Source organism: Charadrius vociferus, unplaced genomic scaffold, assembly GCF_000708025.1.
Source record: "Charadrius vociferus isolate BGI_N301 unplaced genomic scaffold, ASM70802v2 scaffold108, whole genome shotgun sequence".
NCBI lineage: Eukaryota > Metazoa > Chordata > Aves > Charadriiformes > Charadriidae > Charadrius > Charadrius vociferus.
This window is the reverse complement of record NW_009649770.1, coordinates 2,006,120-2,030,737: the sequence shown is the minus strand read 5'-3', so window position 1 is coordinate 2,030,737 and position 24,618 is coordinate 2,006,120.

Genomic DNA, 24,618 nt, shown 5'->3' with positions numbered 1-24,618 from the left:
TGTGTACTGGCATAGAACAATAAGGGCGTTCCTGGTTTGTCTTGGTTAAAATAACACAATTGTACTCATTTTAATCTGACAAGAGGATGTGGAGCTTCAGCTGATATAAATCATTACAGCTTCTCTAAAGCCACCAGATGAATGTTATTGTAAACAATGAAGCTAAGCATATACACCCACTGACGATTATTCCCTAGTATCTCTTTCCCCTAAACAGGGAGAACACAGTGCTGTTTGGAGGAATGGAAACCACAGGTTGAAAATAAGGTGCAGTTTGTATTGCCATTTGATAATTGCAATCTGTGTGAATGTCATTCTACACTGTGTTAGTAAGTAGACATGCTTAGTTGTTGTTGCTAGTAATTTTTCTGCAAATCTTTCTTAGGTAATTCATCCTCATATTTGGTATTTGACATAAGCTGAGCTGCTGGTGTTAACAGTGTACTGGAAACTTGCTTTGGTGGATGGTTCCAGACTGGATGAATTCTATTTCTGTCTTCTAGGCTTTCTATTTCTCTTCCTCTTCAGAACATCTAAACCTATTGCTTGTCTTTGCTAATTTGAATCTTGCCTTTTAAAGAATAATCCTCAGAATTTCTAGTATCAAGCTTCTCCATTAATTGAGATTTGCACCCACCTATGAACTCTAGTCTAGAAATTTAAGGAGTCTATCCGAGCATCCTTCTATCTCTGGTGCTTCGCTGAATATTGATCTCTACTGCTGCTACTTTAGTTCTCTGCAGATGCTAAAATTTTATTGATGCTAAAGGAAAAAAGTCGGTGTTGAACTTTCTTTTTAGAAGATCTCTGCTACTGTCTGTGGCTGGGAAGGAGATGCAAATGGAAGGAAGGAATGCATCTAATTGATATTCGAATCCTTGGGGGAGCTATTTGTGCTCTCTCATAAGCTACGTTCTTAAGATAACAGTAGAATCACTCAGTTTGTTGAAATAAGACAGTGATTAAAACAGATGGATTGTTTCCAGACTTTTCTGACTGAATGAACCAGAAGCAGATAGGCTTTCATGGGAAACAGTTAGCCCTGTTCCGGAGTTGAACATGGCAGAATATGAGGACCTCTAGGCTTGCACAACCTCATACATTTCTTTAGGTTCTACTGCTGAATGAGCTCAAGCACTAATCCTGGGTTTACAAAAACCTGAATTAAAAAAAACACATTGAGGAAGATCTGTGTGAAAATGCTGAGCAGAAGCTATTCCAGTGTTCTTTATGTGGACGATTTTCAGAATTTCCTAAGCAGTGGAGAGGGTAACCTGATTACAAAGGCCCAACTGTCCTGACATTTGAGTCCTGATGAAGAGACAGTATAAAATTAGGACTTGTTTCCTGGATGGGAGAATAAATCAAGAATATTATAGCTAGCCTTTTGTCTCCTTTGAATGACAAAAAAAAAAAAAAAAGGAAAACAAACAAAACACTGCTGAATTTGTGAGTTTGTATTATTTCACCAGAGATAATATACAGTGAAGTATTGTGTGTCAAGTTTTTAAAGATCCCTAGATATTCAAAATTAATTCAATTATCAGAAAATACTTTCTGTTACATTTGCAAAGTACATAGTTGCCTAAGCCCATGAAATTTATGGAAATTAATAGCTGGGAGTTTTGAAAATCTTCCTTGGTGTTCATCTGGTAGTTGCATAATACTTTAAAAGTCTAATCCTGTTGTAATATTCAAAGACGAAAGGTCTATTAAACAGTCACTAATAGATAAGTTTTAAATGAAAGCTATTTATTTTCAAAAACTTGGGTTTTTTTTCATTTCAGTGGCTTTTTGCAGTATTTTGTAGACTGTTTTCTATATAGATGTCAAATGGCATAAAAAGAAAAATGCACCTCGTTCCTGATAGTGTAATACCTTTCCAGAGAAATCTGGAGTTCAGATTTCTGTTTATTTAATGACTTTCGGTTATTCCAGCAGTAGAAAAATTATTTTAAACTTGACCCAAAAACTACCGAAAAGACGCTGAGACAAGAGAAAAAAAATCAACTTTGGGATGTTGCCATGATGATTAGCAATCTGCATAGCCCAAGCACTTCTCCCCTCGCCGGCCCTCGCAGCCTCTTCCAATCCATACATCTCATGTGCTGTATCCTTGACATACTTTTAGTTCTTTAAAAGAAGCTGATGTGGCCTGAACATTCAATCCATTTTGCTATTACCTTTATGAAAGCTACAGTGCACCTTGAGAAGAGCATGCCTGACCCAATTTGATCTTTCATTTCTAACACCATAGCTTGCTGACTTTCTAAAGGATACTCAAGAAAGGCTTATTAGCAGATGTTATCACTGGAATCACCTTTTCTGAAATAAGGAATGACAGGACCATCTGTTCATTTGTTGCTTGATAACCTAAGCTTCTGTGTTGTCCTGGAAATCCTGCTGATAGATCTATCTCCATGTGGTCACATAGCATTGATCTGTTTGGAGTGGATTTTTGTGGAGCAGAACAGAAAAAAATGGAAAACAGAAATGCTATTTTAAAGAGCAAATAGCAAAGGCTCCTGTACAGCACGGATAGAATTTTCAGTAGTGAAACCTAAGTGAAATAGTACCTCAAATAGTACCTCAAATCCCATTGACTTGAAATGAAGGACAATGAAGCAGTGAACCTGTACTTGAAGCTTATGGAAATCATATCTCATATTGATTTCTATAGCTGAAAGATGTGTATACCACTGATTAGTTAAGAACTTAAATGCTGCTGCTAAGTGTATAGAAAAGCAAGCAGTAAGGCTTAGAAACTCTCTGAAAATACAAAACAAATGATGAAATCTCTTTAGGGAAGTAATTGACCTTTTAAAATTATAAGCTCTAGAGTAGACAGATTTAAGAGTACTAATTTGCAATGAAGCAGGTGTGACAGCTTAACTGATAGCTTTTTACAGATATGGTGTGTGAAGTCTAAGCAGTATATAGTGTTTAATAATGAATATATAGAGATGTTAATAATCCACAACACCTAGAAAAATTTCTTTGGTTTAAAATTGCTATAATGGCATTTGTAGTTATCCAAATCTTCATTGACTCCTGTAGTCAATTGTTATAGTTGTATACAGTTTGAACAAAAAATGGTGACAAATTACATCTACTCGATACTATTTACATGTTTATGTCAATTTATTTGGTAACGTACAAATTGATATCAAAGTAGCCTGTGAATGGAGATGCTTTGTTGAATGTTCTATGCTGAGGGAGTATGTATATTGCATATATATTAGCTCCCATATATACTGGGAGTTCAGTGTGGGCTTTACCCTTTATTGAGTCGAGGAACTGTAGATTAATCAGCGAAGAGCAAGAAACGGCATCTAGTCTAATAAAGCATCAGTTACTTCTTCAATGAAGTGGAAAGGGAAATGAGAAAGAACTGAAATTTGGGGAGAAATCCCAGATAATGTGTATTGGAGAAATGAGTATAGCAATTCAGCTGGAATCAGAGAAGGAATATCCTGTGGGATATAATATTCATATAAACAGATAAATTGCAGGTTTGCTTTCATTTGCTCGCTTATGCATTTTTAAATATTTTACTGTATTATTTCATTATCGTAAACAAAATAGAAGCATATTTATGTTCTGTTTTAGCTTTCTTAATGTCAATTCTGATGATTTAAAGGGGGAAAGAAAAAAGACACCCAATCGTGTGATAAATCTATTAAATAGCATAGAGGAACATATTACTATATGTACAGCCCCTCAACACGTTTTCCAAGTTCCATCAAAGTGAAGTTGCACCTGTGTGTTCAATTAATTATTTTATAGGCTAATTTTTCTAACACTTGACTGAAAGAATGCCTGCTTGGCAAGCTTAGGAGTTATTAGTAGGATTAACTCTTGTTTAAAAATGTGCCTGAAAATACATAACAATATTCATAGAGGCTTCTCATGACATTCCTAGAAAAAACTGAACTCAGTTGTTAGTCTAGTATTCTTCTTAATAGTCAGGGCAGGGGAGGCGGAGAGGAAGGAAATTCTTTGGCCCAACAGGAGTTTCTTTTCTGCCTGGGCTTTAAAATTGCACTGTAAATTCTGCATTTCTTCTTTGTTTACTGTAAGCTTTTGAAATGATCAGACTTAGAGAGCACTAGCCAATAACTATGGATAGCAGTATTCAAGTTAACTTACTGGAGATATGCAGAGCTAATGAGCATCCTCCTCGTAGGGGGTACTCTGGGAAAGCAAGGGTCATCATGAAATAAACAATTGTGAAACACTTTGTGTAAATATGTTATCTGCTATCTTTCTCCAAACAGTGAATGTCTAAAAATAAATATATTTTTTTCATTAACTCCAGGTATTATTACTGTATACCTATCCAGTCTATCAGGTTTTATTTGTATGTTTTTACATAAAACAGTGGAGGATGTTCTCTGCCCTCTTTAAAAAAACTTGACTGGCCAAGTTGGTCCCCTTTCCACTCTTGGAGCTCGGATACTCTTGGGGTTTTTCTTGTGGTTGGTTTGTTTGTTTGTTTGTTTTTGTTTGTTTGGGGTTTATTTTTTCTAATTAAAATAACTTTTTTGGAAGGAAGTCCTTTAAAAAACATGCACGTTTCCTGCATTTCGACCGTTTAGACATTTAGTTTGTACTTCGTGTGTCATAACTAGTATTTTATAGCTATGTAGGTGATGATTGCAAGGAAAAAACTTTTAAGCAAGTGATTTATTGTGTATGAACAGTCATAGCTTGTTTGGAATCTTTATACGCTTCCACTTTGATTTGCTAAGATTAGGGAAATAAGCTTAAAGAAAAGAGTACTGTCATTCTGTGGGTACTCATACCGCTTTGCATTAGGACGAAGAAAACAAGAATCCTCGTTTGTTACACCATTAGATTATGTGATACCTAACAAGCGTCTACTTCTGCAAAAATTTGCTAAGTCTGTCTTTGCTCTTACTTCCATGATAGGAGTTTTGGGTTGTTGCTTTTCTGTTGTTTTTTTTTTCCTCTGGTTAGTTCAGACTGTGTGCTGTGTATCCTTGAGTTAATGTACCTATGTCATCTTAAATTCTTGTGGCAATATCAGCTAATAGCATTAGCTAAAAGCACAAGCAAATCTATAATAGATTTATTTGATGTCCTCCTTTAGAAAGGAGGAACAATAACTCAAAGAAGCAACAGTTTTCATGTACAACATTTGTTTCTCTGTAAGCTTCTGACACTTGACTCCATAGCTTGGAGCTAGATTTACCAGCAGTGGAGCAGGTACGGAAATCGAAAGTATTTGTAGGAAAGATAAGCTTTCATTAGTTTTCTGTTTCAGAAATAACATTTGAAATATGTCGGAATATTCAGTTTGACTATTTGTAATTAAGATGTTCCTCTATTCAAGTTGAAACAACTTAGTATGAAATTATGGTAATCTGCAGTATTACAAGTAACCAAGTTCGCAACAAAAATGAAGTCTTCTGAGTCACTCAGATGGTTTTAATTTTTTGTATGTGTATGTTTTCTGATTTTTTGTCTCTTGAGTTCAGGATCTTTGATATGTCAGAAATGTTCAGAGACAGAAAAATTTTTTCTTGATAACCTTTATTTGGTAACATTATTAATAATCATCACTTCCAGTGCTGAACATAAGATATACTGTAGCTCAGAATACTATGGCAGACAACCTCAAAGAAAGCTTGGTAACATGGCAATTACTTTCAGTGAAAACGATCTCTGCACATCTACTTTTCAGTCAATATGCTATTATGCAAAGTATCAGCATGTAAATGGTTTATCTGAACTGACCTGGAATGTTTAGTAAGATGCAAAGAACATTAGGATCACTCCCTCCATTCAGTCTCATGTTAAGGATGAGGGATTCCTACAGTTAGTAGGATAAAAGTATATTGGCCATATATAGCCAACAACCTTGCCAAATGCTGCCTGGCCTTTAGAACTGGGAATATCGGAATATACTTGCCAAAATGTGTTTAGAGGAAGATGTCCAAGGCTCACAAAAAGGATAGGCTGGGGTTTAGGTGTATTTATCTGTAACCTGTGTGACTGTGTTTTGCTCTGCTGTCCCAGATGTGACTGTAGCTGGCAGGCCAGGGTTGCGTCTCTACATAGATTTCTCTTTCAAGGTTTATATCAAAATGGTGGAGGTGATAGTTTGAAGGGGAGAGAGTGACACATTTATGTTATATGCTGCTGCTATTTGTCTGCAAATGTCAGAAAGCTGCGGTCCTCCCTATGATATTATATTCTTATGATCTTATCCCAGAGAAATGTCTGTGAGTCCATGAGTGTTGAGTCTTTCTGCTGTAACAGAGGGTACAGACAGATAATGGCAGGCGGTCAAATGCCCATGGCCTGCTTATTTGCTGCTCATTAGCTGGGAACTGATCATGTGGGTGTTCCTAATCCACTGAAGCTGCAAAGCAGAAATTGTTCGTGTGTACTGTCTTCAGCATAAATTCAAGCCTTTCAGTTTTGCTTTGAGCTATGTGAACGTGGTTTCATAGAACCATGGAAGGGTTCCTTAAAGATCATCTAGTTCCAACCCCCCTGCCATGGGCAGGGACACCTTCCAACTAGACCATGTTGCTCCAAGCCCCATCCAACCTGGCCTTGAACCTGGCGTTTAACGGAGTCCAAAATACATCACTTCTATGAGTGCATAAATAGCTTGCTTTTTTTTTTTTTTGTGCCCCTGAGCTTCCCTACTATTGGTTAGATGTCATAAGCCTTTCATGGGAAAAAAGACAAATAATTCATATAAATAAGGCGATGATGTTTAAGAGTAATAAACTCAGGAGCACTATATTCTCTTTGTGTTCTGACAAAGTAAACCTGCCATAGAGTATATTAGAGGACAATGATTCTCTTTTTTGACAGATGGGTAGGTGAATGCGTTACACTCAAAACCTGGCATATTTTTCTTTCTGTACATTGACTTTACCCATGCTACACATTTTTTTCTGTCATCGTTCTGCGCAGCTTTGCTCTTTTTTGTACAGTTTTCCCCCATATTGCTGTTTGTCAACTCATTTTTATTTTTGCTTTTCCTGTTTTATCTAATTTAATTTTGTCACTTCATATAATTGGAGTGTAAGTACTTCAATGTAGGGCCTTTTTGTGGAATTTGAAGAAAAAGCAATGGTGAAATGGTCAGTGAGTCTGAGAGTGTCTTTCCAATGAATAGTGAACTCACAAAAAATGGCTATTTGAAAGAACCAAAAATTTTGGATGAGTTGTGTGAAACGGTTTCAACTGGAAATAGGGAAGTTCTCAGTGGTGTGCTCCCAGGTAGAATTTGAGGATAAATTCCTGTAGCCTCCTAGCATTGCTACTTTCAGGAAGGAGTTTTCTGTTTAATTCCTTTCTCTGCCTTAGCTTCCTGAGAAGAGAGGGGTTGTATATTTGTGTCTTTGTAGCCTGTGTGCAAAATGGAGACAATTTTGGATTTTTTTCCCCGTATCTCTCATATTTGTCTATTCAGTTAGTGAGAACCCTTTAGTCAAGAGAATAGTTTTGTGTGCATGTATGGTGTCTAGGAGAATGGTGTACCTATCTGGCAGTGCTAGATAGAGCTTTTAGTTGCCACTTTATTTGTAACATAGCTTTCTTGGTTCCAGTTGTGTGGGTGCTGATATTGTAAAAATAGTGTATGCTGTTGTTACTTGTAGCATTTCATTTACCAAAATGTTTTGAGACAAATCTGCCCTTACTCATACAGGTGGCTCAGGTGTGTACCCACAGATTTGTCCATCTGAGCTCTTGGATTCCTTAACGGTTTCAAAAATAAGGCAGTGGGTATCTTATTGAATTTAGGAAAAAGCATTGACTTCTGAATTACTTCTGTGGATCACTAAAACCAAAAAAAAATCCTTTTTGTTTTTTGCAATCTCTTTAAAGATTGACTAAAAACACAGGGCAGTTTTGTCTTCAGGATTAGAAATGAGCAATGTTCTTAATTCATTATCTCATAAGGAAATTTATTCACTATGAAATTATAGTGAACAGTTTTCGCTATGTTATTTGCCCACCGTTTTCAAAAGCACAAATTAACTCACAAATCGTTTTAAAGCCTGTAAATTGTGCTGTTAATTGACTGAGTATAAAAAAAAAACCAACGAGTTAATGCCTTTTTTCTCAATAAACTGAATGGCTCTATCTACTTTTTCTTCCTTTGTTATAAATAGCAGGCGCTGTAAATTCAGTGTTTGGCTGTGGAATAGTGCCTATCGAGTGTAGCATCACAGCACACAGCAAAGGTGAAGAAGACTTCGGAATAATTTTCTTGCTTTTCGCATTTAATTTTTCAGTTGGTGCTTTAAAAGGCATCTCAGACAGTAGGTATTCTCAAGGGCTTGTTGGGTTCCTCTGCTGGTTTAATAGTGATCGTGACACTTGTAGAAGTGCGGCACTGAGAGAATTAGTGAACTCATCAGAAGGAAGGAAGGAATGATCAATTATTCACCACACGCCATCAACTACAAGAAGCATGACTGCTGCCTGTCTCTCCTTTTCTTTCTTCTGCACACACACACTCAGTTTATGCTATTTGTGCAATTACGTTATTTTCATTCAAACAATCTCTAGAGAAACCTGTTTATTTGAGTGTGCTGGAACATTCGTCATTAGGGTATTGCATCAAGTGTCCTTGACATTCACTGCTCTATGCCTCCCGCATCTTCCTCTTTAATTATTTTAATACTTGGGATAAATAAAACAACAGAAAGATCTGGCTGATTTACCTAGAAAGAACAGAATGCATAGAGATAGTTATTTCATAATTTGTTCACTTATGGATTGTAATTGGACTGTGTTTCTTCCTTTCTCCCTAAACTTTTGTACTTGAACGAGATTATCAAGGGGAGGAGTCTAACAGCCTTCAAGTTTTTACATGTAAGCAAGACTTTTGTTCTGGATCTCTAAATATTCATAATGCACACAAAGGAAGATTACTTTTTTTTTTTCCACTTTGAAATGTTATTAAGAATAATTTTTCAAGACTCAAATTGTAACAAAAAAAACTCGTAATTCCTTGAACACTGGTTTACATGCTAGAGGAATATTAGAGCTAAAAACACGCATGCTGTTTTCATTTAAATATTCAAGATGACAGCATCTTTGTAGTCATTTTACTTTTTGTTAAGCTTGATTATCATAAAATTTGACTAGCATATTTTAAAAGTGGATTGGTCTGAAAATCAGTAAATCACTGATTTTTTCAAATTGCTTATAGATTCGGCCAAAGTGGTATCTTTCATGAGTAGCTTAAAAATGAGAGAAAGGAACAGTTGGTGGAACTTAGAGTCAGAAAAAGCTGAAGCCAGAGTCAGAGGGTGGAATTTATGCTTCTTTTCTTGGTCATATACAAGAATGGGTTTTTTTTAAGTTTTTATGATAGAGTGTGTTCTTTATGGGCTCATGAGTTAATAGGGTGAAATATTTCAGCTGTTGATGAGTCCATCATGGAGCAGCTGCCCTGTAGAAAGAGAAGTGCAGGAGATGCCATCATGATGAGCTTAATAGAAGAATTTGAGAAGCGAAACTCGAAAATTTTAGCTTGCTGTAACGATGTATATATCTTTAAACCTTTGTTACTAGCTCTCATTGTGTAAAACTATATTTTCCTTTGTGCTACTACATTCCATGTGGTGTGCAATTATCTAACAGATCTTTTGTGTGTAAATTTAGTCAGTATGTGACAACTGCATATACAGGATTCAGCCATGCCACACAGTGTGCTCTGCACACAGCTGTGCACCATACATATTCTCAGCTGTCAGTTTGCTCCTTGCCTCTCCAAGAAGCCTTTAAGTTTTTTATGCTTCAGCTTTAAACTCTTATTGTCCAATTTGCTTTTACACAGTTGTATTCTGTTTTATATTCATGTGCTCGTGACAGATGTGCAGAAAATTCAGCCTGAGAGTAGCTGTACAGAATGCCATCTATGCTATCTGTTGCCCCAGTACATGTGTGTTTCTGCAGGTAGGAGAGCACAAAGGATGACTCTGGAATAGTTCCAAGCCTAACAGCACAAAGCTACTAAACTTCATAAACCTCAAACTCTCTCAGTAGCTAAGAGAGAAGGCTTAAGTGCAGTATCTTAGGTAGAGATTATATTCTGTAGTTAGATTGAATGTGGTCATCAGATACAACATAGGTGCGTGCGTGACCTTCCCTAAAATGAAAGATCTAAAAACCTGTGAGATGTAAAGAGTCAATGCAGAAAGAAGTGCCCAAAAGAGCTGTTTCACAGCCTAGTGTTTACCTTGCGTAAACATTAAGCTGGCAACTGCTGATCTTTTCTGAAATGTTGGTAAGGTAGATATGCTTGGCTCTCATTTCCTTGACGTTATTACAGGGTGGAAATGTATGTTTCAGTTTTTTGCCTGTTTTTTTTTTTTTTTCTTCCTTCCCAGACAACTGGAAGAAATAGCTTAGTTTTACTTGCCTTTTTAAAAAAAGACAAGTAGACAGGTTTTGCATCCTTTTGCTTATTTATCTATTATATCTGAAATCTGAATACTAAACCCCAAATTTTATTGTGTTATCCATTTATATTAAAGTCTAAAATTAAAAAGAATTACTTGCAATATGAAGAGTTGCATGTTGCTTGTGCGTGCGCTTCAGCCACTTTGCTTTAAGGTTCTCTTTATGTACCAAAGCTATCACAGTTGCATGTCATACCGTAACAACTGTAGACCATTGGCCACGTTTGGCTTGTAACTGTCAAACAACCGCAAGATTCCAAAATAGAGATAATGAGAGTGATCTTAATTAAATATGTCCTGTCATCTCTTCTGAGGTAATTAATCAGACTTATTTGTAAAAACAGAATTAAAACACTGAATTGAATTGATATTCCCTTGAAATCTCAGAAGCCCTGTAATTTAGTGTACAACTGGTTGAGAAACTGGTTATAATGAGGTTCAAAAGCAGTGTCTTCTGAGGGTACCAAATATGCTGTCATTAAAATGGCAAAGAGCATCATTTATTTCCACTTTGCACATTAGGACAGGGAAACATAAAGCAAGTGTCTTGACAGGAAATCCATTGTGAACTAGAGAATAAAATACCGTCCTGCTTATTCTTGTCCCATGCCTTCAGTTGTAGAGCAGTCTTCTGTTGCTGGTGTCAGGGACAATTCTTGAATGGAAGTAAAAATATGCCATACATTTGTAGTAACATTTGTTTAAAGGCTAGCTGGGAATGAGTAGAGAAGAGTGTATACCTCTGTCATCACATCGCTCATCAACGTGTTGCATGCACTGCTATATGCTGTGACTGATTCCATGTAAGATTAATTCCTAGCATTTGCTGACAGCTCTGTGGTTTCCAGAGCAGAGTGGAATGTAGATATTAACATAAAATGTTCATTGCGCGGTAATGTTCTTAGGATCCATGACAGTTCATTACAGTTTATAACTATTATTAGTAATACCAGTTTAAAAAACAGAGATGTCAGTGTTGGTATTTTTCAGCATGTTCCACACTTAGCAAGTGATGTCAGGGATAAATTGATTTCTGATCCTTGATTTGTATTGATCAGTAACTGTGGGTGTAAAATGCCCCGGGTAATATTTACAATACAGAGAAATAAAGAAAAGTATTGGGATGCTACTGCATATAAATTGGGGAATTTTCTCAGCAAAGAGTAGTTCAAGGGTCACAACGGTAGGCTGTGTTCTCTAAACTAACATAGCCATCAGCAGGTGATACTTTTGCTCTCCTTTACTTCTCTGCAGTGCTGAAACAAGAATTTGTCATGCAATGCTAATATCGAGTGTGTAAAAACTAACTGAATTAGTTTCCTTCTGAAAAAAATATGTTTTAGAAGCTGTTCTATGGGTTTATGCTACGCCTGAGAGATAAATAAGAAGATGCAGTACAGCTTAACAAAAATATCTTCTGACGTAATTTCCCTCTTAAAAATGCACAGGATTTTTCTCTTTTACTCTAGCCCTTATGCCTTCTCTACTTATGTCAGGGGAATCTGAATATTCAGTGATGCTGATTTGTATTGGTATTATTGACTGCTTTAAAAATTACGTAAGCTGCGTTTTAAAAAATAAGGTGCAATTCAGGAAACTTTTTAACCTTTCAGGATTTGTAAGAAAAAAACATGGTAGTAAAATGTACATATTTTACTAAAGGAAAGCTGGTGGAAAGATTTATACTGGAGCAGCGAATCTTCAGGTGGGTGTGGGTGTCAGTACTGCTGGCCAGGCAGGACCGACACCATGTGGACTTTTTCATGCTATATATACAGTTTAAAATAACTAGGAATGTTAAAATGGAGATAAAATCTTCGGATGTGGAAATGAAACCGTAATGCTAGAAATCCTTTTGGTGCTATCATAGCAGCTAGGAAAACCTAACTGAAAATATGTTTAGTTTGCTTCCATATTTAACCCCAATTACCCTTTGCAGGGGAATTCTTTTTAACATTCAATTTCTCATCTCACTTTTTAGCTTCTGTGGGTCTTATTTTTCCCCCACTACATAAATTGCAGCAGGTGCACAGAATTGAAGACATTACAATTAAATGTAATCAAATATTTTAGGCACTAATGAACAGCTCCAGGAAAACAAGTCTAAAGGAAAAAAAAAAAAAAAAAAAAAAAAAGAAGAGGAAGAAAAAAAAAAAGCCTTTAAGTGAGCGGATTTTCAAACACCCAAGGCACCATAGGGCCAATTAAGGGAGTCAGACATCAGGACACATACTGGCATTAATTATCTTTGAGTTCAGGGAAATAAAAAATAAAAGCAACAATTATCATAATAAATTTCCACACACTACTTGTAAGTTGTGCTAATCTACAACGCACCTGGGTTGCTGAGATTTAAGGCATGAAAGTGAATACTCAATCAGTTAGTAACGACCTCACATAGAGGCTCATGGGATGCTGTGATCTGCCAATCAGGCAGAGGCTAAAACCCGTGTCCAGCCGCCACAGCGGCTTTACTCTGCACAGCTCAGAAGTACAGCACTACAGACCATATTCAAACGAGAAAGTTACAAAGTCCATGCTGTTAAGGATGTAATTTCTCCTTCCCTCCCTCCTCTCTCTTGCTTTCATTTTATTACACACATAATGAAAATTTTCACAATGGGAGTATCAGTCTCAATCTGCTCTAAATACCTGTGAGTCTCTCTAATTCTCCTTTCTCTAAACTAAGAAGGAATCAAACTAAACGAACAAGTATTTCATGTATGTCGTAAGAGTTTCTTGAATTGTGTAGATGGAAGGAAAAGCAGGGTATGTACTGAGCTAGAGGAAAATTTTTTAAAAAGGTGTTAAAAAAGTGATCTTTCTCTGACTGATGCTTAAGCCAGCTGCAAGCTACTCTCACTGAAAATCTAGAAAACAGGGTAATGTGTTTTAGGCTGTTGGTTTTATTTTAGCATTAGGTACAATTAGTGTCTGTAATGGTTTTCTTTGAAGCATTGTCTGGCTGTTTGGTTGCATCTGGAGGGTAAGTGTCAATCACTCCAACGTCCACACAACACATACTAGAAAAAAAAGCCCCAGATGAGCAAGATGAGGTTTAAATTTGTCAGTCATTAATTTTTTAATACTTACTAGTCTTGATTGGTCTAGGTTAAAGAGGGAAAAAAATTGTGATTTCTGTATCCATTATTTCCTTTCCCTCCATATCTGCTAATTACATTTTTGTGCTTGAAATAGAAGTCCCTTGGGACATTCTTTATGTTCAGAAGGTATTTTGCACAACACAGACATGGCCAAGAGTAATCGCTTAGGAGGAATGGGCCCGTGAAAATGAGCCACAGCCCTTTCCCCAATAGTGGCATGCTAAAACATGGGCCAAAAGTAAATTGTGTGTGCTATATAAGATTAAAGAAAACATTTCAAACAGATGATCTGAAAGGTAATATAGTTATTAAAGTGGCTGTATCACAGAAGGAACTAGGGCCTAATTATAGTGTAATACTTAGCAAAAATCACTAAGCAAAAATCACAGCTGGACTGTGTCTAACAGCACCTAACACCCTGTCAACATGCTAGTTGATGTATTGGCAAGGCAATTTAAGAGTACAGGTAATATAGTATTCTGTGGAGTTCAGAAAGGTTTCAGCCAGATTTGGCAACTAGTCAATGAAGTGCCAGATGGAACTTCATGTTCAGATCTTTGTGGAATTTGCTTCATCATTATCTAAAACTGTTTTCTTCAGAAAATCTGGAAGTATTTTGCTCTCGTATTTTCAAGATGAAGCATTTTCAGTTCTCAATTCGAAAAGGTATTTTTATATTCAAGAATTAAAAAAAACTTAAAAGAACTGAGAAGGATAATGTCTGAAAAGAAAACATGTTTCAGTCTGAAATACATAATTTGCAGAGAAGTATGTTTTTTCGTTTAGTCTGACAAACTGGAAAATACAAAACTGAGCTGGCTTTAATGATTACTTCAAGATACATTTTGAAACCATCCGAAGGGGGATTTGATGCATTTGCAATATAAAACAAATCTATAGTTTGGCTTTGAATTAAATTGGTGTTGAAAAATGGTTGTCGTTCTTTAATTATATAACTTCAAGGTAGAAATTATTATTTTCATTTTTGTCAGCGTACAGTTCTTCTGAAAACTTACAGCGCATCACATAGAAAAGAAATATACCTATATTCAAGCAGGAAAAAAAAAAAAAAAGTGATAAAAGTCAAGAGACTAAATGAACCAAACCTGTTATGTACTCAGCTAAGAAACATTTCATTCCTTATGTTGCCAGTGTCTCCCTTTTTGTTGACCGGGCCACATGGAAAGGCTCTTACGTTTCCTGTACCCTTGATTTCTGAAGCGAGACAGTTCAAACTGCATGGTACATTCTTCAGTAGTTAAGGTAGTTAACATAAGGATTATTTTCTGAAACTTTCATTTGTATTATTCTTACAGCTGTTCTTAGCTGTTGGGGGGTTTTTGTGGGGTTTGGTTTTTTTTTGGCTAAAGAAAAAGAGACATTGTTGTCTTTTATCTTTTCTAATAGGGACTGTTTCACATACTTGTATGGATAGCTACAAACACATTCAAATATCTTTTAAGTATACCAGACCTGGTAATTTTCATCCACTATTGCCTTCTCCTATTCTTTTTTCATGGTATTTTTTTCTGATGAGTTACTGTCAGACTGCAGATATGTATTTCTTACAATACTTAAAGCAGTATAAATTAATTTCGAGGACGGCAAAGAACAGAGGTATATTGTTTATGGCATGAGCGATTCCCACCCCTCCACCACCCCCCCCCGTCATGTGGTAGTATAGATATGATATAAACTTTGATTCCTGGTAAAACAGTGAGGATTTTCTTAATGTAATGATGTAGCTATTTTAGGGGATTCTTTCACAAACAATGAAATCTGAAAGAAGTAAGAAAATAGTTTTACTTTATGTTGTTGATTGTGAAAACATTAATTACTGGATTAACGGAATTATTACCTAACTGAAATTATTACTTGAAAGAAATGTTTAAAGCTCCTTTTTTTGCTGTATCTTATTAGTAAATGTAACACTAATAGCAATACAGCACTGTGTGTCTGTATTCTTAATTACTAATATTAGTAGTGCATGACTGGGGTTTGACTGTCCTATCAGAATGGTCTCTGAAATTGATTGGGCTGATCAATGTATCCATATCCATAAGAAAGAGCAACTGCCAAATGAAGAATTCTGAGAGCTAAGATCTTCATTTTTGCAAGGACAAACTTGTTCTGGGCTGTATAATGCCAAGGCAGGTCATTCAGGTACTAATGGATTCTAATTGCCCCTATTTCAAGTTATAATATATTTGCCTTCAATAAGGTGGCACTTAATGAATGACATTAAGAAAAAGTAAGTGAATTGCTTCCAGTCTCATCCTTCTAATCAACTGCCTATTGATCAGTCTGCATGCGAGATAAATATTTCCTTTTGATAAGAAATGTATTTACAAAAAATTCTGATACATTTTATATCAAAACATCTCAGTATTAAAAACAGAAGTTCTGTTGGTTTATTTCAGTGGTTTTTCTTTGAGACTTGATTTAAAATATGAACAACATAATTTTGAACGTGAATGGTAAGATAGTGATGATAATGGTACAAGCCCCAAATTAAGGATTTTTTTTACCTTATGTAGTAAAATATAGTAGTAATTTTTTTTTTTTTTTTACTACTTATGCTACTACAATGCTCTGAATGGTACTGCTTGTCATATCTCTTATGCACACTTGGAATTCTTTCAGATTCCTATAACTTTGTGACTAGGGCAACTCTGGTGGGAAGAATTTGAGGTTTTAACTCCTCTGACGTGAGGATGGAAACAAAACACAGCCTTCTCTGTCTCACATTAGATGAGTACCTGAACTGCAAATGGAGAGAGCAATCATTCTTAAAAGAAAGTGTAGCCTGCTTAGTGTTTGGAAGACCCTTTCTGTAAAACCTGGTTTCAAGCTGTGACCTAAAAGGGAGGAAGAAACCACCAAGTAGTCTGGGGGGAGGTGTCCCTGCCTGTGGCAGGGAGGTTGGAATTCGATGATCTTCAAGGTCCTTTCCAACCTAAACCATTCTATGATTCTAAGTAGCATTTAGTGTGACCCAAAGCCAGATGATAAGATTTACAGGAATACTGTCACCAAAATATTTATAGAAGGAACCAAACCTCACTTACTTACTCATCGTGTGTTCTTACATAGCTCCCTGCTCAGAGTGTGAGGTTTTGGGATACTCTGACTGATAATTCTGAATGATGTAAGGCTTCACTGTGATCTTGTCTCAAAGCATCCATCTGTAGCAAATACATGGGACAGCATTCAAATAAATGTAATATTTCAGTAACTTAGTGACAGCTAAATGCTGAGTTTTCATTCACTGCCCTTGACTATTTCTTTCATTTATTTTAATTTAAAAAAATATATTTAAAAGGTTTCAGATCTTTACAAAGCCTTTAAAAAAATTCAAGCCTCACAGCTTTACATGCAATTTACTACTGTGCTTCAGATGTATATTTGAAAATGTATGTAGAGGATGTCCTTTTCATAACATAAGAAACAACTGCTGTTTGTGCATGTATTTTAGAGAATTTAAAAGCTAATAATTTATCTTCAGTTACTACAGAATCCAGTTATTTTGGGAATTGCCACGTAGCATTTTATTTCTAAAACATTTGCTTCATAACTTAATAATTCTTAATATGAAACTCCTTACCTTTAATTTGGAAGCTTCCCGATCTCTTAAAATGGCATTTCAAATGGATTAGTATAAAGGAGAGACAACATGTAACCAAGAGATCAGCACGTAAGTTCCCCTGCCTCCAGATTTCTCCTAAAGAACAGAAAGACATTGGATAGCTTCTTAGGGCTTTTGAAATGCCTGGAAGAAAATTGCCTTGGGAAAGTGTGCTTGTTCACAAGCAAAACCAAATGAAACAGGAAGAGGATTCAGCCTTGTTTTTGTGTAGTGCATTGAGTCTAGACCGCTTCCAAACGTTCCCAGTTCCTCTTAAGAAGATTCATGTTTATGCCCATCCTTTGTTTACACTTTGGTGTTACGTTAAAGAATTTCTTCGTGCTTAGCAAATATTTAATTATGTCTTATAAAATCTCTGTATTGCTTATAAAGGGTTAAACTGAAAATTTCAAATTTTGAAAGGATTGACTTGAGTTTTCCTCTTCTCAGGCTTAAAAAAATTAAAATGTAGAATTTGTGTTGGTACAAGAATAAGGCCTAGCTCTAGTCCTCATCTCCCTGTTGTAAGATGTTAGCACGGTAAACAATACTGAACTTAGCAAAATATTCTAAAATTAACGGAGCAATTATTAAAATCCATATCTTACATCTCGTCCCCTTCATATCAAGACTCAGAATTAATATTTAAGTAGGGTTTGTACTTGTGCGTGAGGCTCCGTTTTCTTTCCTTCCCACACACTCTGATTAAAAAAAGAACCACCACCTTCCCCCCAGTTATGATTTATAGGTATGTTAATTCTTACCCTGTCTCCTGGAGATATATATCTATTTTTTTTTGCAGTTCCACACCACCTCTGTGACTCATTATCAAATAAAAGCCCATAAGCTCTTTATATGCAGGGGTAAGATTATGATCACTGTTTTATTGTTGATGGCATTAATGTTTGAGTGCTGGTATCGATAGATATGATGTTGCTGAGGATTTTCTGTAGAGAAATCTTTATTAATAGTGTATCCAAACATAATGAAAAATCATGAACTTAGCTTCTCATGCTGTTTGCTTTTATCTAGATCTCTGCAAAGCTTAAGCAAAGTTTTTATGCCAGAGCAAACAGAGTTGTTCAGATCAGACTTGTTCCAAGAGGGAAGCAGCAGCTCAGGAGGGGGACCTTTTCACTTCAGGATGAACTCTGTTTCGTGCCGGCACTCCCTCCCCGCCCCTCCATCCCCAAGCTCTTTGACATATGCTTTTTTCTAATAAAGTGCTACCACATCTTGACTGGTGATTTCACTATGGATCTTTGCTCTGACAAGTACCTGTTTGAGAGTGGAGGTCTCTTTCTTCCCATCAAAAATTATTATTAGTAGAGCTAGAGGCTGACATTTGAGGAGTGCTCGAATAATGAAATGAATTACGGTGGTTTTCCCCTGGGATATTTCAGTGCATGCATGTGTAAATTACAAACATTGGGTTTGTTTGGGTTAAAGGTCTTATAAGCTCTATCTGCTAGGAACCTTCTTAGTAGTTAAGTTTCACAAACTTTAATTTTCTTTTTTAAAAATAGCTGTAGTCTTCAAAAGCAAGGATGTGACCAATTAACCCCTGTGGTTGTAATTTTTTTTCTGCGTGACATGCAAGTTCTAATATTCGACAGTTATTGGCCTTTTCCAGGGATCAAAATGAGCTGAAGTTCATCTCTGTTTGAAGGCAACCACAGGTTTACACAACATTAACAAAATGAAGGGGAGGGGAGGTGTACTATGCAACACAGTAACGTATTCCCCATAAATTTTTAAAATATCTATTAACTAAAAAAACCCAAACCAACTATGCTTGCTGGAATCATGCTGTACCTCTTATTCCCTTGCTGATAGGGCATTTGGTTGGGGTTTCTTTGTTTGTTTGTTTATTTTGTTTTTTCACAGTACTGAGAATGCTTTTGATCATTCCTTTAATGTACACTGCTTAGGGTTTAATGCGGAATCTGAATCAAGGACATTGTGTATGTGAAATTTAATGCACTTAATAAATTGGAATTTCTATCTGAAAACATCTAAGCCAGTAAAATACTGGCTTGAAACTTATGCAGGCCTGAACTCTGTGTCCATAGAATTGCATGCGTAATAAATTGTGTGAAAGGCTCATTCCTGCACTGAGTATACAATCCTAACCATTGAGACCAAATAGAATTTTTCAAACAACAATGAAATAGGTAGCTAAAAATCTCCTTTTTCTTCTAAAACACATCTTTCCATTTTAAAAACATTTTCACAATTAATTGCAGCTTGGTCTTGTGGCACTCTGACTAGCACTTCTCAGATATATTAAAGTTGGGGTTTTTTTAAATAGAGTGTGTAAGGGGTAGAAAGAGAACTATTGAAATACATTAAAAAACCCCCAACAGTCTAATAAAATGAGAAATCAGCTTTTAGAAAAGGGCAGAGGGGAACAGAAAGGTCTGGCAAATAACAGAATAAAAGCAATCTTAAATTTTTTTATGAAACCATGCAGCTTATTCATTTCAAGTAAGTGTCTCAAAGCGTCCTTTTAAAATATCACCAACTGCTAAAATCGAATACTGTCATTTTATTGTAGTAACCATAGGTTTGCTTATTTCGTAATTGGCTTGGCTAGGGAGCTCACCTGTAGGGATTTTACCAGTAGCCGTTCTTATCAATTTTTTAATAAATCCCACAGATTGAGTACAGTAAATAATGAATGACACGGTGCTTGGTAAGTCAATATTTAATTTAATATAGAATCTGGGAAACTAACATTTTACATGCAGGTATTACTATAACTCTTGCTTAAATGAAAAAAAAAAAAAAAAACCAACTAGATTTTATTTACCAAAGGGAAAGGGTAGAATTTTTAGGGTAATTCTGGTAGAATTTAGTTCATATTAGTGTTTCATAACTTCAGGTTAATAGAGTATGCGAGGGGGTGTGCTAACTGCAGAAAGCCCTGTTTATTTTTCTGAATCTTCAGATCTGTCCCATTAGAATCAGTTCATAGAGATTTACAGGTTCATTCAGGAAGTATGGAAGCATATATTCAGCCACAGTGTAATTTCAGTATGATATAAGCACATGCTTAAGTACTTTTCCAGATAGAGACATACTTAAGATAGGCATAAGGCTGACTAGAAGTTATTTTATAATTAATAGTTTTGCTTGAATTTTCTTTCAACTTAAAAATTTTCAAGTACTTTGTTTATGGACGTATGAAAATACTATCAAGAGAAAAAATTTCCTCTCACCAATAACTTAAAACATTTTACATAAAAGTTTTGTGCTGAAGAAAAGGTTTTATTTCAAATAAAATCTTCCACATTGTATTCCTGTTTTATTTATTGACATAACTTGACTGTAAGGGCTTTTTTTTTTTTAGTTTTGAAATGCCAGAAGGCAATATGCATAAGTGGTGTTTTATAATGCTGCAGGTCTGTGATAATTAGTGCGCACCTGGTGAAGTGATGGTTTCTACCTCCCACAATTCCTAATTTTCTTTCCTATCACTCTTGGCTTTACAAAATGTGATGGCATCTAGTTAAGTTTGCTTTTCTGTTACTTATGTATTATTTAGTGTGAGTATCGGCTGAGTCCTTCAAGAGAGAGAAGAAGGCAGAAAACACCTAAGAAAAACTATACAAGGGCTACAGGCTGACAAGCTCACGTGTCCTAGTAGAGAGATTTATGTGGTCTATCATAAAAAATTTAGGTTTTCTACACAGTTATTAATCAGCCAAGTCTGGTACTAATGTTTCCACATGGCACCATTGACTATATACTAAAGAAACTGCTCCAGATGAAAAAGGGTGAATTAGCAGTGGTTAAAAAAATGAACATGCACGAGGAGGACAAGGATAACCTAAATTCAGGGGGTTTTCTGTCTGAAGAGCTATTTTATGAAAATCTGTTCTTCAGAATGGTGTATTAGGGTAAGCTTTGACTTTCTTTTTTTTGGGGGGGAGGGGGTGTTGGTAGTAAATAACAAAAATCGGGCAGGTGACACCTTAACCATTTATTTGACAACTGACTTTGCTCTACACATCCCGCTAAATTGAGTGGAACTCCACACAGAAAAGTAATCACGCTATCGCATCTGAGCTGAGAGTTGTCTCCAGTGTTTGAGGAAAACTGACAGATATGCCTGCTGACTTCTCTGAACACTGTCTTAAAAACTAGGTAATTAAACATACCTAAAAGATAAAATATATAAAGCAGTCTTGAGGGACTTTCTCTTAGAGGGGAGGAAAGAATTAAGGATAGGTTTAAAGTATACATACAAGGGGAAGCAACTTCCCCTTTTTTGTCTGCATGAGTTTTTTTCGTTAGGATAACATCAAGGCTTTTAAATAGTTCTCATTTTATTTATTTTTGAAGTGGTCTTATTGGTATTATTCTCTGAAAATCCTTACTTTTATCATTATTATAAACAATAATCTCTGTTTTTTATACAGCATACCAAATTTTTATCTGTACAAACTTCTATTGTCATAATTCCCATTTGCATTATTTTTTCTTTTAGTTTTCCCAATTCTTCCTTTTTCCTCCTTTTTTTTTTTAACATCCATTTGAACAAAAAGATTCTGTGCTGTGTGAAATATATTAGACATCTGATTCCAGTTATGTATAACAACTATGTACTGTGTGTGGTATAAGTGAAAAATATCATGGGTAAGTTTAATACACTTTAGGTCAGAATAGCCAATTACTTAAACTTTAGTTTCTGTAATTCATAGTAAGTATTTGGATACCTAATTCTAAGAAAGCAGTTAAGCATAACAACCACCTTAGTTGGATGATTAAGACCGATTTGTTATTATAAGGTAGCGGAAAGGTGTCTTTGTAGTGGAAAGCTCTGAGAGAGATACCTGTAGGCATCGCTGTTTGCATCTGCTGGGATAGAATTTTTACCAAAGGTGTTCCGTGACCTGAAGATAACCAGGTCCATCGGTCTGAAAGCAAATGCAAATTGTTATATGTTGTAGTTTCAATATGTGATGTGTTCTGTAATTATTAATCAAATAGTGCCCAAAAAACCTTGTTGAGTATTTGTAATCAAAACCTTAGCGACCAGTTTGTTATACTTACAGGAAGAACTTCAGTGACCTCAGTAGAGTTAATGGCATGTGTAAAACAATTAATTATAAGGAATGCCTGAGAAGCCACTAGATAAATGCTTAGAATGAAAAATTGCACAAATTACAAAAAGATGTGAAAAGCATTCCTTCCCAGTCATCAGGCTTAGCATTGGAATTGATGGGTCATCACACTCAACGTCTTGTTATGAGCAGAAAGGAGGACACACCTTACGTGTGAAGGCAAGAATTTAGTTAGGCTAATTGGATAGTCCAAATTGTTAGTCTGTTTACAATAACATAACGCATAGTCTATATAAACATAGGAACACTTCAACAACACAATTAAAAATGGTTATATAGAAAAACCTTCTGGTACCTACTGCTTTTCTTTGGTGTAATTCTCACGCTTCTATGGTCACCCTGGGTACTAGGTTTGATAGAAGGGGTTACAAAAAGCTATCAGCGTCCTGAGGCCTTTGTCAGGAGGACTGTGATGCTAGTGAGGTTTCTTTCTCCTTTCTTTTGGGAGCCCTGTAATGTTGGTAGTTGCTTCCTCCTCCCAGTTTTGGGGTGAATTTTGGTTTGTTTTTCTAAAACGTAACCTACTTCTGAAATTTTTTCTTTCCATTGGTGCCATTGCTCAGGCTTTTTGTTTACTATGTTTTCTCTAAAACTGGATTCACTGGAATAAAACAAGATTGTACTCCTGAACTGATCATTGACTGATCATTGTGATTTGTGCTTATATCCTGGGGCCTCTCTTCATACCGCCTGTGTACTTTTCTGCAGAACAATTTGCTAGAATGATACCTCGTTTGTTCCATGCTGAATAACTATTTGTCATCACTATAAATTAAAACTAACTAAAACTAATTCAAGGAACAACTACCTAATTGCTAGACAATTGCTACCAGAGCTAAATAAGCCCACACAAGTACTGAGACCCTGCATTGTCTGGGCAATACAAAGTTTGTGGCCTTTTACTCTTAATCAGAGAAATACTATGTCTTGTCTTTCCAACACATCCAAACTTATTTGTTCTTGGATTTTATGGGTTTTTTAATGGAAGCGTAGAGCCAAAATGTATATGTCAAGTCCATTAAACAGAAGACTTAAACATAAGTTGAGGGCACTACTGTTGCTAAAATCTGACAATATTTGGAGTTTTAAATAGTAACTGCTGTTGTTTTAGAAAGCTAGAATGCAACTACTGTGAAAACCTCTTATAACATGAGACATGCAACCATTGTTATCTCAAAGTTCAGTCCTTTAAAGTCTGGAATACTACTTTTATTTCTTTGATTACAAGACCTATGTTTCAACATATGTTGAAATCCTGGTTTTCTGTTTTATTAGTTGCCTAAGCACAGCTTGTCTTTTCTATACTTTAAAATATGGCAAGCACAATCAGCAACAAGGTGACATTACTAAAGTTCTTTTGTGTTGTTTTTTTTTTTTAACAAAAAAACTTTCTTTTCTTTACAGATCCCTTAAAACACTATTATTAAGCATTGGGTGGTGAAGATATCAAATAAAATAACAGGCAGTCCTGAAGTCCTTCAGGAGGGTTCAGTCTGCAGGAGACCTCGGACAACTACAATCTTGTGTAGCAAAAGCTTTTACCCTCAACAAGTAAGTCGGTCACCTCAAGTTTTCTTTCAGTGTTAACCAAAATCCTTCATGTATTTTATTTTAATATCATCTTCCCCAAGAAAGAGAAAACCAGGACAGAGTTAAATATAGAAGTTAGTGTAAGCAATTGCTTTTTAGATACAGGAGCAGGAAGAGCACATGATTTTTGCCTTGCCTTTGAGACAAAAATATTTTGTATGGTTTTTTTCCTTGTGGTATATTTGCTCGAACCTAGAATTAATATACGCCAACTGTTTTCAACATCGAAGCAATTGCAACATGACAAGATGCCTACTGCTTACAAAGGGCCCAACTAATTGGACTTTAGCTACGTAGAGTACTTAAAAGCTGGAAATCTGAAAGAACTCCATGCATATAACAACCTAAGGCACTGTAGAAATCTCTAGGGAGAGTTAATCATCCTTGGATAGAATACACAGCAGCAATCCTGCTGAGCGGAGAGCTTCTTAGAATATGTAATCAGAAATGCTGCCATTGTCTTAAAACTTTCCTTTGTTAGGACACTGTCCATTTCAAATGGGGAGGAAATAGGTTTCAGTCTATGCTTCAAGAAGCCTATCAGAAGGACATCAGTTGTTTTTACAAAGTCTAAATTCACTCATTTTGAAGGTTCGTGTTCTTCTGATCAGCAGGGAATCTTTAATTTTACTGGTGATCCAGTTCCAAGAGGGCAGTAAAACATTCCCTTACAAAAGCTTAGGGGATAGGATGCTCTTGGGGAGGTAGGA